We start from the raw sequence: 13,076 nt of genomic DNA on the forward strand, positions 1-13,076 counted from the left end.
TAGCTGAAGACCAGTTTTAGACCTTAGAAAGGAAAAAGTAACTCTGCATATTTTAAGTCTGCATCAATTTCTTACACAATTCAAGGAAGGTGCCTTCCTTTCTTTGACCCCATTTTTTTTCATTCAAGACTTTAAGCACTGAACTGTGACTATGCGGACTAATTCTCTGCAAAAAGTTGTTACACACTGCTCACAACTGAAGAAGCAATGTTTACAGCACTGTGTAACTGAGATAATTCTCTTTCTTCTACTGCTAAAGGCCAGCCTCTAAAGGTTTAGCACCACGGTACTGACTTACTTTATTTTAGAGAAACTGAGTTATGCCAGCTATTCACAATTATATGGTTAACATTTTTAGTGGAAGTATTATGGCAAGTTATTACCAGCTTTAGTTGTACAAGACCAAAATGACCCCTGCACAGCTTTCTCTATTAAGATAGCAAAAAGCTACAGATTAAGTTTTTCTTTTGAAATAAACAAAACAAACAAACAAACCCCAATCCAAACACACATATAAAAAACCCAAACATTCAGAGTTTTGTTTCAATTTCAAACATAGATATCCCAACACGAAATCAGTATGAATACAAAACAAAAAAATTATGGAGAATGTCAAGGGTTAGTATTTTTCATGAAATCATATTGCTACTTCATGGTCTTTTATCTATGGACAACCTTTATTACAGAACAATCTGCTCTAATTCAGAGAGGAAAGAGAGATGGTCCTTCATTCATGAAATCTAGATATTTCCAGAGAGTCTTTATGTACACTCCTTTAAGAGCTCATGCCAGTTGTCCAGTAATATTTTAAAACCACCTATGTTCATTTCCTTTGACAAAGTGCCTTCTAAACCATTCCTTTTTCTTTGACTTTATCTTCACTAGGCTTTGTGCCTCCATCAGAGTAAAAAATGAAAACAAAAGCAGATTTCTCAAACTGAATTTAACACTTTTTAAACACTTTTTTTGCCTTTAGCATATACTAAGAGTTTGAGAATTTCTACCTACAGTTGATATGTAGGTTTACTCAATAAAAATACTGAACAGTCAAACCTAAATGGAGCTGCCCTGAGCTTTTCCCAGTGTCTGGTGGAAATTCCACTATATAATTCAATAGATTGAACAGTTCAGTTCTGCCTTTATCTGAAAAAAAATTGATTGCAGATCTTTTCTGCCCTGTTTGGCTAAATCATCTCACCAAAGCACTGCAATTACAGCAGGAACTTCATATTACAATCTGGCACATATTGTCCAATGCTGTCCCTAGGGAAGGCAATTCCAATCTTTTATTCAGAAATACCTTGTAAATATATCTCTTTGTGTCTACATTCAGCCTACTGTCTACCCTTGTATTTTTAAGTTAAGATGCTCAAAACAACCTCCAAGTTTCCTAACCACTTCAGGTTATCTTTATCATTACAGAACACAACCTTGCCTTGCTCCCACATGTAACTTCTCCCATAGAACAAGTAAAGATCAAGCGACCACACTGACCAGACTCACCTTTTTCTTCTGGTACCTACAGTAAATTAAGAGATCTTGCTGCAGCTCTCATAAGTTAGCATTTGACTGATTAACTCTTTTTTCCAGTGGTACTATTTTGAAAAAAAAAAAAAAAATAGGTCCTGGAGTTCAGACTAGATATCTTTAAAGGTCCCTCTCAACTCAAACTGTTCTGTGACCCAGATTAATTTTTAACAAAGATATAAAGGTATTTTTCTCCCAAGGCTTCTCTCAGTCAAGTCTCTTGTCCCATGTAGTGTGCATATGACATGACAACACACATGATGGACCACCACACTGAAAACCCCCAACTCTCTTTCCCCTTTGCTACTACTGATAACACAGTTAATTACGTGTGCAGCTGTAATTATACATCCATAACTAACACTTGTCTATCTTAACACAGAGGAGGCTGCTGGAAATAGACTGGGATGAAGACGCTAGAAGATGTAGAAGATGAGCCTTGTCAACTGGCGTTATGCACTTCTTACCAGAATCTGCGCTGTGTGGCACACCTGAATTCCCCTCTCCGTCTTTCCTGTTGGAACACTGCTTGCATTGAAACTCCGGTATGCAGCCATCTTGAGGATGCACTCCTTCAGGGCACCAGACTTTATCTGACGCAAAGACCAAAACTACATTCTTCCAATATGAAACCAGTGATTTACAATGTCTCTTCCATCATGTTAAAACTACATAGCTGCACAATGCCATTCCACTACAGTTACATATCTCATAGGTAACCTGTAGCAGAAAACATTGGACCTGCCCAGGTACTGTCTAAATTCAAAAGCAAGACATCAGCAGTATGAAAACTGCACTGACTCAGGCTTACCATTTCCAAATTAAATTAAAACTACTGGTTCTCCTAAATGACTCCAAATTGCTACCTCTCCGTTCAATCCACATCCACAGCTGGGGCTTCTTTGTTACAGAGGAGACAGCTACCCACAGGACATTCTCTAAAGGGGGCCCTCAACTCTGAATTTCAATAGATCAAGAGAAAAAAGCCTCAAGACAGGAAAGCAAGGCTTATCGCCTTAGCCAAGCTTATGAAGACCAATGAACACAGCAAGAACAATTAGTTGGAAACAAAGGACCTATGGGTTGACTTAAGTTTGATTTTCTAGTCTAGTTTGGTGGACTATGTACTGATTTAGGGGAGGGAAGTCCAACTGCTTTTTTCTTTATGCCTTCATTCCTATAATTAGAAAATGTAGCCTATAGGCCAGTATAGTTAGTTTTTTCAATCTTTGTATATTAATTATACAGAATTAATTCAAAGCTAAAAGCTTCTCCATCTCTAGAGTGAAATTAATTTTACAAAATGTAAGCAAGTTGGAGCATATCGAATAAACAAAATCTTAAAACCTACTGGTTTAATTTCAATCCACACACCACTGAATTGTGGATGTTTTGATCCCTCTGACCTATGAGCCAGGAGACCAATGTAAAATCCCAGTATAAATAGCCCATGACAATTTTATTTATGCATTTGTATCAAAATAGAACTCAAATTCCAATTTGGATTTAAAATTATGCAGATTATTTTTTCCCTTCTCTCTCAGCAGACATTTCTCCTTAATCATAATGGGTCTTCTGAGTCACTTACAGCTGTGGGGATGAAGTCTTTGCAACCTCTACCTTCCAGAAAATCATCCCAACACAGCATGACATGACCAGCTCTTGTTACCCCAACACACACCCAGACACTCTTCCAACAAGCTAAATTCCTAAGGTAGCTGAAGGAAAAAATAGGCTATTTTTAGCAGGTCAAGAAATAAAACCCCAGACTATTGGATATTTAAAAAAGTTTATGAAAGATGTTGTACGTGGATACATTGTAAGGCTAATCCAAGAAATACAGACTGAAATCACCATTTTATACAGAGGGCAGAACAGATGCCCAAGTTTCCACAGTTTGTCCACATATGTCAGAGAAAAAAAGCCAGGACAGAAAAGGCTCAGAGCAACACAAGGCAGTGAGAATATTCTCCTCTTTGAAAATGTCTTTCCACATTTGCGCTCTTACAAAAGTTTCAATTTTAGCTGCAAAATATGAAAATAATTCCTTTCAAAAAAGACCACATAAACTGACCTAATTCTAACATTAGTTACAATTAAAAAAAAAAAAAAAAAAAAAGAGCAACAAACAAACAACATGGTATTTTTTTTTCAAGGTCTGAATGGATTTTTTTATGCCCTTTCCCTCATTTTCTGGAACTTGCACTAGCTGTCAAATCTTTATTTGTCATAAATACAGTTAAAATTGTATTAAGTGGTCCAAAATGAAAAAGACCTTCTCATTTTGTTTTGTAGACTTTTTGGTTGACTGGCTCCTTTTTGTCCCCCTTTCTCCCTTTTCCTGAGTAGTTACAACCACCACACTAAATGTGTCTTTTGGTGTCCAATGGAATTTCTAACTTGTTCAGATTTTCTGGCCCCTTTTTTTTTTTTTTTTTAAGAAAAAGAAGATTAAGCACAACAAGAGAAGTTATGCATATCTATAGAAGAGATTTTAGACCTACATAAAGTAGAACTCAGAATCAGACCCCACATCTAGGCCTGAATTTTGTGAGTTTGATGAGCAGAAGAGATTTCAGCACATGTGTGAAGAGGGACAGTGGGAGGTGGGGTGAAAAGGTTGATAGGAGGAATGTACTTGAACCACAGGGGGTAGAGCTTCAACACAGGAGTCTGCTGGTGCTTGAAGGGAGGAGAAAAAAAAAAAAAAAAGAAAACTTGGGAGAAGGGGAAAAAAATACAAACACCAATACTCCAACATTTTAACAGCCTAGCAACCAAAGGGGTATACCAGATACCTTTTCCAGAATCCAAGGACAAATACTTACGTATAGGAATTTTATTTTTCACTTGGTTTGGCTCAGTGCTACTGAAAAGGTTTGTGCAAAAGTCCATGTGCTGAGCCAACATTTATTAGGTTTCAATTTCCAGCTGAAGCCACAACTGCTGCTATGAAAATTAATGTGGCAATTGTACCAGAAAGCAAAGCAATGGAAAAGACTGCACTGGTATGTAACAAGTACATTCACTGGCACCAAGAGAAAAAAATTATATTATATCAACCTATGTCATAAACATTTGTCTCTTCTCATTATTAGAGAAAAAATATGCAAATCACATGTATTGTTTGATCAGAGGGTATTATATGAATAGTTATAAATTCCTCATCACCCAACTTCAGTAGATTACTGCCTGTCCTAAAATATGAAGCAGCAATTTAAAGGGTAACCCCTGCTATGTTCACATCAACAAGATTCAATGAAGAATACTGCAAATTTCCAGTCTAGCCAGACAGAAGGCCTGAACTGCTCACATGAGGTATCTTTGCCAAAACCCACGTATCTCTCAAACTTCTGCTGGACTATATGATAAATGTATGTTGGCTGAAGAGAATGAAAAATGGTCAAGCAATAGTTTTATTCAGCTACAAATTCAAGCAGCAGAACACATGCATGTACTGAGAGTATATGAATAGTTAGTTAAAACAAATCTGTATCTATGGAAGAAAGTGTTAAAACAACCACATTTTGTAGGAGTTACTTGAAACATTGGTTTTGCTAAACTCTTTCTATCACTCCAAAACATAGGAAAAATAGTTTTAACTACATTTAAAAAGTAAAAATCACTCTCCTATTTCCCCAACAGTTATGCATCTCCTATTACTATGTAAAAGAACACGTCACCATCAGAAGGAATACAGATGGGTTTCAAGTCTGCAAGCAAATGCACAAAGTACTTACACCATGTGCATGGTCACAGGAAAGGACAACTACATACTGAATTTTATGGAAGTTTCCAACAGACTACATCAGGAGACCTGACTCTTCCCATTTTTACTATGAGGCTGACAATGAGCTAGAAGTCAACCACCCCAGAATAGCACCAGTCATCTAATCTGAGACAGCATATATAAAAATCTCAGCTGAAGGAGGTAGGTTGAAGTGCTGACAACATTATTTGAGCCTGTTGTCAAACCCTGCATATCCCTCCTCTTGTATAACTTCAAAATGTTTGATGTATTTGATATGGGTTGTCAACTTCATATATTTTCATTAAGGAAAATAAGGTTCACACAGAGCATTTTGTCCAGGTTCATGCACACTCTCTGATTTCCAAAAAAGCTCTGGCAAATTAGATAATCTTCAGGCAAGCTTTCTCTGCTGTATTAAAGAACAAGAGTTTAATGCCATCACATCTCTAGAATCTGAAGTTCTCCTAGAAGCAGTGACCTATCATCCCTTTCAATTGAAGCAAGCTCAACAAGAAAAAGAGCCAGGTTATTATGTGTACATCCACACAGCTGATAAAGAATTACACCGTCCCTGATGACACAATATTTCAGAGACAGATTTACACTTCATATGCCAGCCATAAAGTAGGAATGTACAACAAACCCTTTGAGCTAGAGATTTTAAGAACATAGGAGACGATACACACCTCAGGCCACAGCTTTACTTGGAAATCTTAAATAGAATTATTTATGTGAATAATAACCTAAGGGTTCCCAGGATAAAGAATTTAGGGACTGGGCAAAGACCCTGAAATCATGAGAGCTGGGATAGATAAATACCAAAGAATACGGTACCAAAGTAGAAGTGGCAGAGGTGGAGGAAGAAGTTACAAGGAGAGTTTAACTCATAGAAATAAAAATCAGAAGGAAAGCAGAAGCAAAAGAGAAAACACACACAGCCAGGACACAGATATAGTTTTGTAATAAACTATTTGGGAATAATCTGTTTTCTTAGTTTCCACCTTCTCACACCTCCCCCCCGCCACCCCCCAGTCCCAGCCTCTTTACTGAAGATGAAGTTTCACAAATATTTTAAATCAACTTTATTCCATCTGAAAAGGGAAGTGTTTCCCCTAAGTATTGACTTGCAGTTCCCATTCCCTCCCTTCTGCTAGTGCTAGCTTCTGTGGAGTTTTGCAGTGCTATTTGACTATAAATGGAACACAGCAGAAACAGTAGTAAGAAGACTTATGTCCCCAAAGGTTGTAAGAACAGGTCCTTTATCATTTTTGCATAACATCTCCAGGTAATATACTCAGCTTTCTAGAGAACTCCATAGCCTACTCCCTAGAAATGAAACATAGTGAGTTAATTTATACATAAACTAAAACACTTTTCTATAGGGGATCCCTACCAGCAGTACCTACAAGTCTTCATTGCAGTGTGGTTTATTGCAGAACAAAAAATGCCTTGTCCCCTAACTTCTTGCAATTAACTTTCCTCTCCTAGCAGCCATTGACAACAAACCTGCTGCAAACAAATCAAATACTCACACTGGAAACCTGCTGTTAGGAAAAATAAATCAATGCATTCTCAAGGGTTTGCAAACAAGCACCATGTGAATCCCTGTTCACCTTGCTCTTGAGTGCAGGCATGTGCTTTACAAAGCCACCTGCCCAGCAGCTTGAGAATTCAGTACCTTACTTACTGATGGGCACCACATATGTGGCACCAGCCACCAAGTGCCTGTCCAGAACACAGAAATTTTCCTCTGTCAGATCTGAAATGGAGAAAAGAGGAAGCATGCTAACTATCCCCTGGAGCACAGACTTCTCATTAATATTCCTCTTCAATGTTATGATCAGAAAACAGAGGAAGCTAGCAGGAAGGTTATGACATTATCTTCAATCTCTCTTTTGTGTCTCACACTCGCAATAATGAAAGATCACACCACAGAACCAAATTCTTGCAAACAGCTTGATGCAAAAATGCTGAGCGAAAGACAGCTCTGCAAGTTTGTGACTCTTCTTCCATTAATCTCTCTAAAACCATATTCATGAAGTTTATTTGTCACATATATATTACCACCTCTTAGATCAATACTATCAAATCCTTGCCAACATTCTGACTTCTGCCAATTGCTTTTAGTTTCTCTTTCCTTTTCCAGTGCTATATTTGAAGAGAGAGGAGAAAAAAGAAAAGGGAAAAAAAAAAAAGGTGACTGACTTGAGTAGAAGAAAAATTATATTCTAAATCCTTTAAACAGTTGCTCTGTTAAATTGACACAAGTTTAACAACGTGTACTTGGCACATTCCTCTTGCCACGAATACAAGAAACTTTAAAAAAAATCTCACTCAAAGCAGGGAAATCTTTTAAAGATACAGCACATACCTTGCTGAACAGTGGTCTGATAGCTGTTACAAAGCCATTTGTAGATTCAAGTGTTTGAACAACAACAAAGGCAACATAACTGTAAAGGCTTTTTCTTTTTTTGAAATCTTCTTTTTAATAGAATGATGACTGAATGGGGAGTAAAATCCTACTAGCCCATTTTCACTCAAATTGTACATTCCAGACAGTGCAGAGACACAGCAGAGGAGAAAGTCTACTAGACCCAGGTATAACTGTGCAGAAAAATAGACCAGAAGGGACAACAGTACTTTTGCTTGATTCAAGGGTACATGATGTTTTCTAGCTCCCAGGGTTCCCAAAATCCCATCACCTTCTACAAATGTGGAGAGTTCTTTTAATACAAGGACATGCTGCACATTCACAGCCCAGCATGACAAAGAGAACTCATAAATTTTAAAGAGATTGTTTATTTCAAGGAAACTGACTATCAAGTGACAGCAAAATCTTAGCTCAAGAGGAAAACTGTACTTGATGGCCTCATCTAAGTCCCAGGCAAATCCTTATTTGAGAATCACAGAATTATAAACACTGTGGCTGGCAATATATCAAAATAAAGCAAAACAACAACAACAAAAGCTTGTTATTGAAACAGAAGAACACTGCATGTTAGTGTGTAAGTGCGCTGGAAGAGATCTGGGGAAACCTTTTGCTACTAACACTTAAATCTATAGGCATTAGCCACTCACTCCATCACGTACTGAAGCCATCTAGAGTATCAAAAGAAGAAAGCAACAAGTCTTGCATGTGAACATGGGAGCTCTGCTCCCTGTGTATCAACATGGAAAACATGAGATCATATTCCAACACCACTTTGTAGGCTGGACATTGTCAGAACACTTGTCTGTGAGCCCAAACCTTAAAATCAAAGAGACTTCTACTAGGTAGACAAAAACAAAGAGCGGAAGGAAGGGTGGAGCACCATGTTACTCTTGATCTGTAATTCGCTACCTCGCAGCATTGCTGTCAGGAAGTTCACTGCACAGAGGAGTGTTTCAGCAACAGTTACGCTTTTACGTACCATAATAAGCTTTGTTTGATGAGAACGAGGGTTAAAAGGCATTAAAAAATAACTTTGTAGGACAACACAGTATGTTGCACCCAAACAGCAGGAATACAGAAGTACTTGCTTTTAAGATCACCAATGGTCAGGTTATATAATAACAACTGCAGAACTGCAGATACTTTTGGTTACCAAGACTGCTACAATGTAAGCAGGTAAGAGTTTTTACTCTCCCCTCAGCAAAATCTGAACTCTTCACCTAGTCATTTTTTCCTGGCATATGGAGAATATAAGGAAAAATATCAAAATTGTAAGTATAGAAACCAGTTTTCTTTCCTCTACCCCCTCCCCACCCATCAGCCAATCCTTCATTAGAACAAATCCTCAGACAATAATACTCAAAGCAAAGTTGCAAACTACAGAGAGGCAGGTGTATTGTAGCACACAGTGAGTTTCAAAGAGATTACAAAGAGAGAGAAAAGAAAGTCAACTACCCCTGTGCAACCTTTCCAGCATGAATAGATTGTGATTCAAGTTTGCCTTTGGACGAGTCAATTCACACACTCAGATCCACAGACTGCACTGACAGTATCTTTTACTAATATCCATTTTACATCATGTTCCTGTTTTAATGGTACTAATCTTTCTTTTCTCTGACTAGTGAGTTTTAAAAGCTGCTGCAGTACTTTTAACAGCTTTATGATGTGTGTTAATGGATATTTTGCTAACAGTACACAAGAGGGACTTTTACCAGCAAGCTGTCACCGCTGCTGTTCCTCCTCCCTATCTAGTTACCGGTCATCAGATTAGATCCTTACCACCTACTTATACAGCTAAAAAAAGAAAAAGGGAAAAAAAAAAAAAAAAGTAAAAAAGGTGGGAATCAGGGAAAGAAAACCTTAAAAAAAAAGCAAACTTGCAGTTCAAACTGGAAGAACTTCATGTAAATTTCAATGTATTTTCTTTCCTCTGTAATATTCTGCCTAAGCCACTCAATCAAGCAGGAATGACATGGAAAGAATGGGACTAATGTGAACAATGAATGATCCATAAATGTCTACAAGATTATATAACTGAAGATGAGATGGCATGCATGTGTGCATGCATTTGGGGGAAAGGAGGAGAAACAGACAAGGAGAAAGAGGAGGAAACAACATCCCCAGTCATAGATACAGGACTCAGCACAGTTCTTACTCAGTTTCCCTCTCTTCCCAAAAGACAAAGGACAATCAGGCAGCTGAGGGATAAAAGCAAAAGAAAACCTATTTGCTAATGAATACACTTCAAAACATCCCTGGCTGAAATTGCACCATAACTGCAGCATCATGAAACACAGCTCATAGACAACCATGTTTATACTAAAGCAATTAACACACGGTACATTTCCTGCACTGTTATTATCGTTGGCATTCTCTCTGTGTTTGTTACACATTTTGAGCCTTGGCGGGTTAAGAGATATTCTTATAAAGTTAACAACAAAACGTTGCTGATTTGAAATGTACTCACTGTTATTTTTCAGGAACTCCTATATTTACTTTACACCATTCTCAGGGGAGAGCTGAACAGTTGTATTAGTTCTGCAAGGAAAAGATATTCAAAATAAACTTTACAAAGGCTTTGAGCCAAAAAACTTCACAAATGTAACTTTTTAGACCCAGTACCCACTTGCTTTACAAGATTGCACACTGTGGCTTTGCATAATTACCACCCACATTTCAGAACAATCATTTCATCTGAAATTCATCAGCGGTTTGATCACTTGTGTGAGCATAAACTTAGGAAAATGAGCACACGCACCCCCTCCCACCCCCTAAGAAGCTCTCGGCTGTCGGGTCGAGGGGGAGGCATGCCCTCGGAGGCGGCGGCTGGGTACCAGCGCCGAGCTCGGGGCTGGCTGCCTGCGGGGATGCACTTGCTTCAAAGTTGAGGCTTCTCCTCCTGAGCGGCGCCCGCGGCGGTGCGGACACTTGCTGCGGCCGCAGTCTCCGCCCGGGCCTGACCCCGCGCATTAACCCCCACGGGTCCGGCCGCAGCCGCTGCCCCGCACGCCGCCCCCCGCCCCTCGGCCTCCCGCCCCCGCGCAGCGACGCGCCGGTCCCGCCGGATCGGGCGAGGCCCCGCCACCACTCACCCCCCGCGCCCGGAGGTGCGCGGCTCCCGTCCGCTCCCCTCGCCGGCGGCCTCCGGCCACCAGGAGCGGCCGGTGCCGGGCAGGGCTGCCCGGGACACGGGAGGGGGCTGAGGAGAGGACGGAGCAGGAGGAGGTGGTGGCGGAGAAGGAGGTGCCGGCCAAGTGGTGGCGGGGAGAACCGGGAGGCTGTGGCAGCAGCGGCCGGCGGAGAGGGCAGGGCGGCGGGAGGAGCCGCTGTGCGAGGCGAGGCGGGTCGGGCTGGGCCGCCCCCCCGCCGACAGCCGCCGTCCGAGGCCCCGCCGCACTGACAAGCACAGCGCTGCGCTTCCTCTTTCTCGCAGCGACGGCGGCCGCCCCCCGCCCCGCACCTCCCGCCGCAGGGATCGGCTGCGGCGCTCGCCCGGGCAGGTGCGGAGCTCTCCAGCCGCCTGCCCCGTCCCGTTCCTCCTCCCCGGCTGCCCTCCGTGCCTCTCCGCACTCCCCCGCACCGCCCGGCCAGAGCCGCTGCCGCGTCCCCGCGCCGGACCGAGACTCTCCTACCTCCGGCGTGGGCAGCGTCCCCCGCCCCGCCGCACAGCGGGGCCGCTCGGCCGCGGGAGCTGCGCTCCGCTCCGCGCCGCCGCCTCAGTGCGGTGCGCTGGGCTGCCCCCGGCACTATCCCATCCCGGGGCTCGCACAGGCACCCGCCGCTCTCACTTCCTCTTCCTTCCTCCTGCTGGCCGGGCCGCGATGTGCAGCCCCGGGCCGGCCGCCGCCGAGGGGTCCCGCGGATCGGCAGCACCTGCGTGCAGGGGTCGACACCCGCTCCCGCCTCCGCCCGCTGCCGCTCTGCTTCCCCCGCGCTGGGGTGCGGCTGGTGTTCCCCCACCTGCAGCTCCTAAACGAGGGATTTGAGACAACCGCCTTGCCTTTGGAATAAGCTATTTGTGTTTCGATGCCGCTTCTCTTCCCAGGGAGCCGCCGCCGCTGAGCAGCCCTGCAGCGGGCACGCTGCGGCGCACGTCTGTTCGCCCCCGAAGCGAGCGAGCCTCCGGGGGAGCCCAGCCCAGCCGGGCCGCTCCGGGCCGGGGCCCCGCCGGGAGGGGGCGGCCGCAGCCCCGCTCCGCACCCGTGCCTGGCTCCGCCGCTGGGTACCAGCTGCTGCCCAGGCCCTGGCGCTTCAGCATCCCCGCGGCCCGCTAGCGCCGGGGAGAGACGAGTGCCGAACTCGTGGCTTTTGCTCGCTGGAAAAGTCAAAATCAGAGCTCTGATTTTGTTCTCCGTCTCCCCGAAAAAAAAAAAAAAAAAAAAAAAAAGTGATCAATAAGCTTTGTTTTATTTTTCTTTAATGCCTTAACCCACAGTTACTGTCTGAACTACACAGGCTATGTGACCCTGCAAACTATCGAATTATATCTTCTAACACCAGATAGTGAGGATGATGTTTGTTTTCTTTATTTTATTTTTTCTTATGAAGTCCTGTACATTTCATTTTGGTAAGAACTGATAGCCACGAAGCCTGGCTGTGGTATGGCAACTTTTATTGTGTGGTGTAACAAAATTTACTTATTGGGAACTATCCCATCATACATGAAGACCAAAACCTGCAGAATTACTGATTCTAATCTTGCATCTAATTATGTACAAGAGGATCTTTATGCAGGGTAATAATTCCCAGTGATTTCCCATAAAACCACTCTTCTGCAACACCCAAGTCCTCAAACCACAATAACACTGTTATGCATCAGCTGATATTTAAGAGGCTCATTGCTCTGAAAGTCCCACAGCCACTTACTAGGATTTTATACCCAGCAGAATTGCTGTGGGCTTTCCAGAAGAGGAAGGAGACTTTGTTCCTTCCTTAGACTGTAATGCACCATGACAGCAATACACCAGATCTAAACACTTTGTGTTAGATCTGAGCAAATGCGCCAGTGTGAGGCAATAAATGGCATGACTCACCTGAGTCACAGATGACTGTTTTTATAGGACTAGAGCAGAGATTCCACTAAGTGACAGGGGCTAAGAGTAGACCCCAAAACCATGGAAGCTCCTTTTCATGCACATAGAAACTGCCTGCCCAGTCCCCCCTTCTCTGGCAGCTTTCAGGCAGGTGTGTGGCACAGGTGACAGCAATGAACACTGGCGGAGCCGGGCAGCAAACATCATCATTCTGAATCCTAAAACTTCACCATGGCAGCAATTCCCTTTAATAAAGGAACATTTCTGTAAAGCCATTGAGTTTTAGGACCACCTGGAGCACTGAAATTCATGGAGAAGCTGGACTTTGCATAGT

General features: G+C 42.6%; 1 protein-coding gene across 3 annotated transcripts in view; it reads right to left on the bottom strand.

Annotated features, from left to right (window-relative positions):
• ELMO1 (engulfment and cell motility 1) overlaps positions 1-11,422 on the bottom strand; it is a 302,773-nt gene extending 291,351 nt beyond the window's left edge. The window contains exons 1-2 of one of the 3 annotated variants that reach the window (XM_053942149.1): positions 11,342-11,422; positions 10,177-10,247 (exon numbers count right to left, since the gene is read on the bottom strand). The gene's annotated coding sequence lies outside the window, so the exon portion shown is untranslated. Of the gene's footprint in view, positions 1-10,176; positions 10,248-10,477; positions 10,493-10,801; positions 10,931-11,341 lie in introns of those variants that run through there. The other 2 variants (XM_053942139.1, XM_053942157.1) reach the window with 2 other exon arrangements.
• Between the last annotated feature and the right edge of the window lie 1,654 nt (positions 11,423-13,076).

Source organism: Vidua chalybeata, chromosome 1 (assembly GCF_026979565.1).
Source record: "Vidua chalybeata isolate OUT-0048 chromosome 1, bVidCha1 merged haplotype, whole genome shotgun sequence".
In the NCBI taxonomy this organism is placed as follows: Eukaryota; Metazoa; Chordata; class Aves; order Passeriformes; family Viduidae; genus Vidua; species Vidua chalybeata.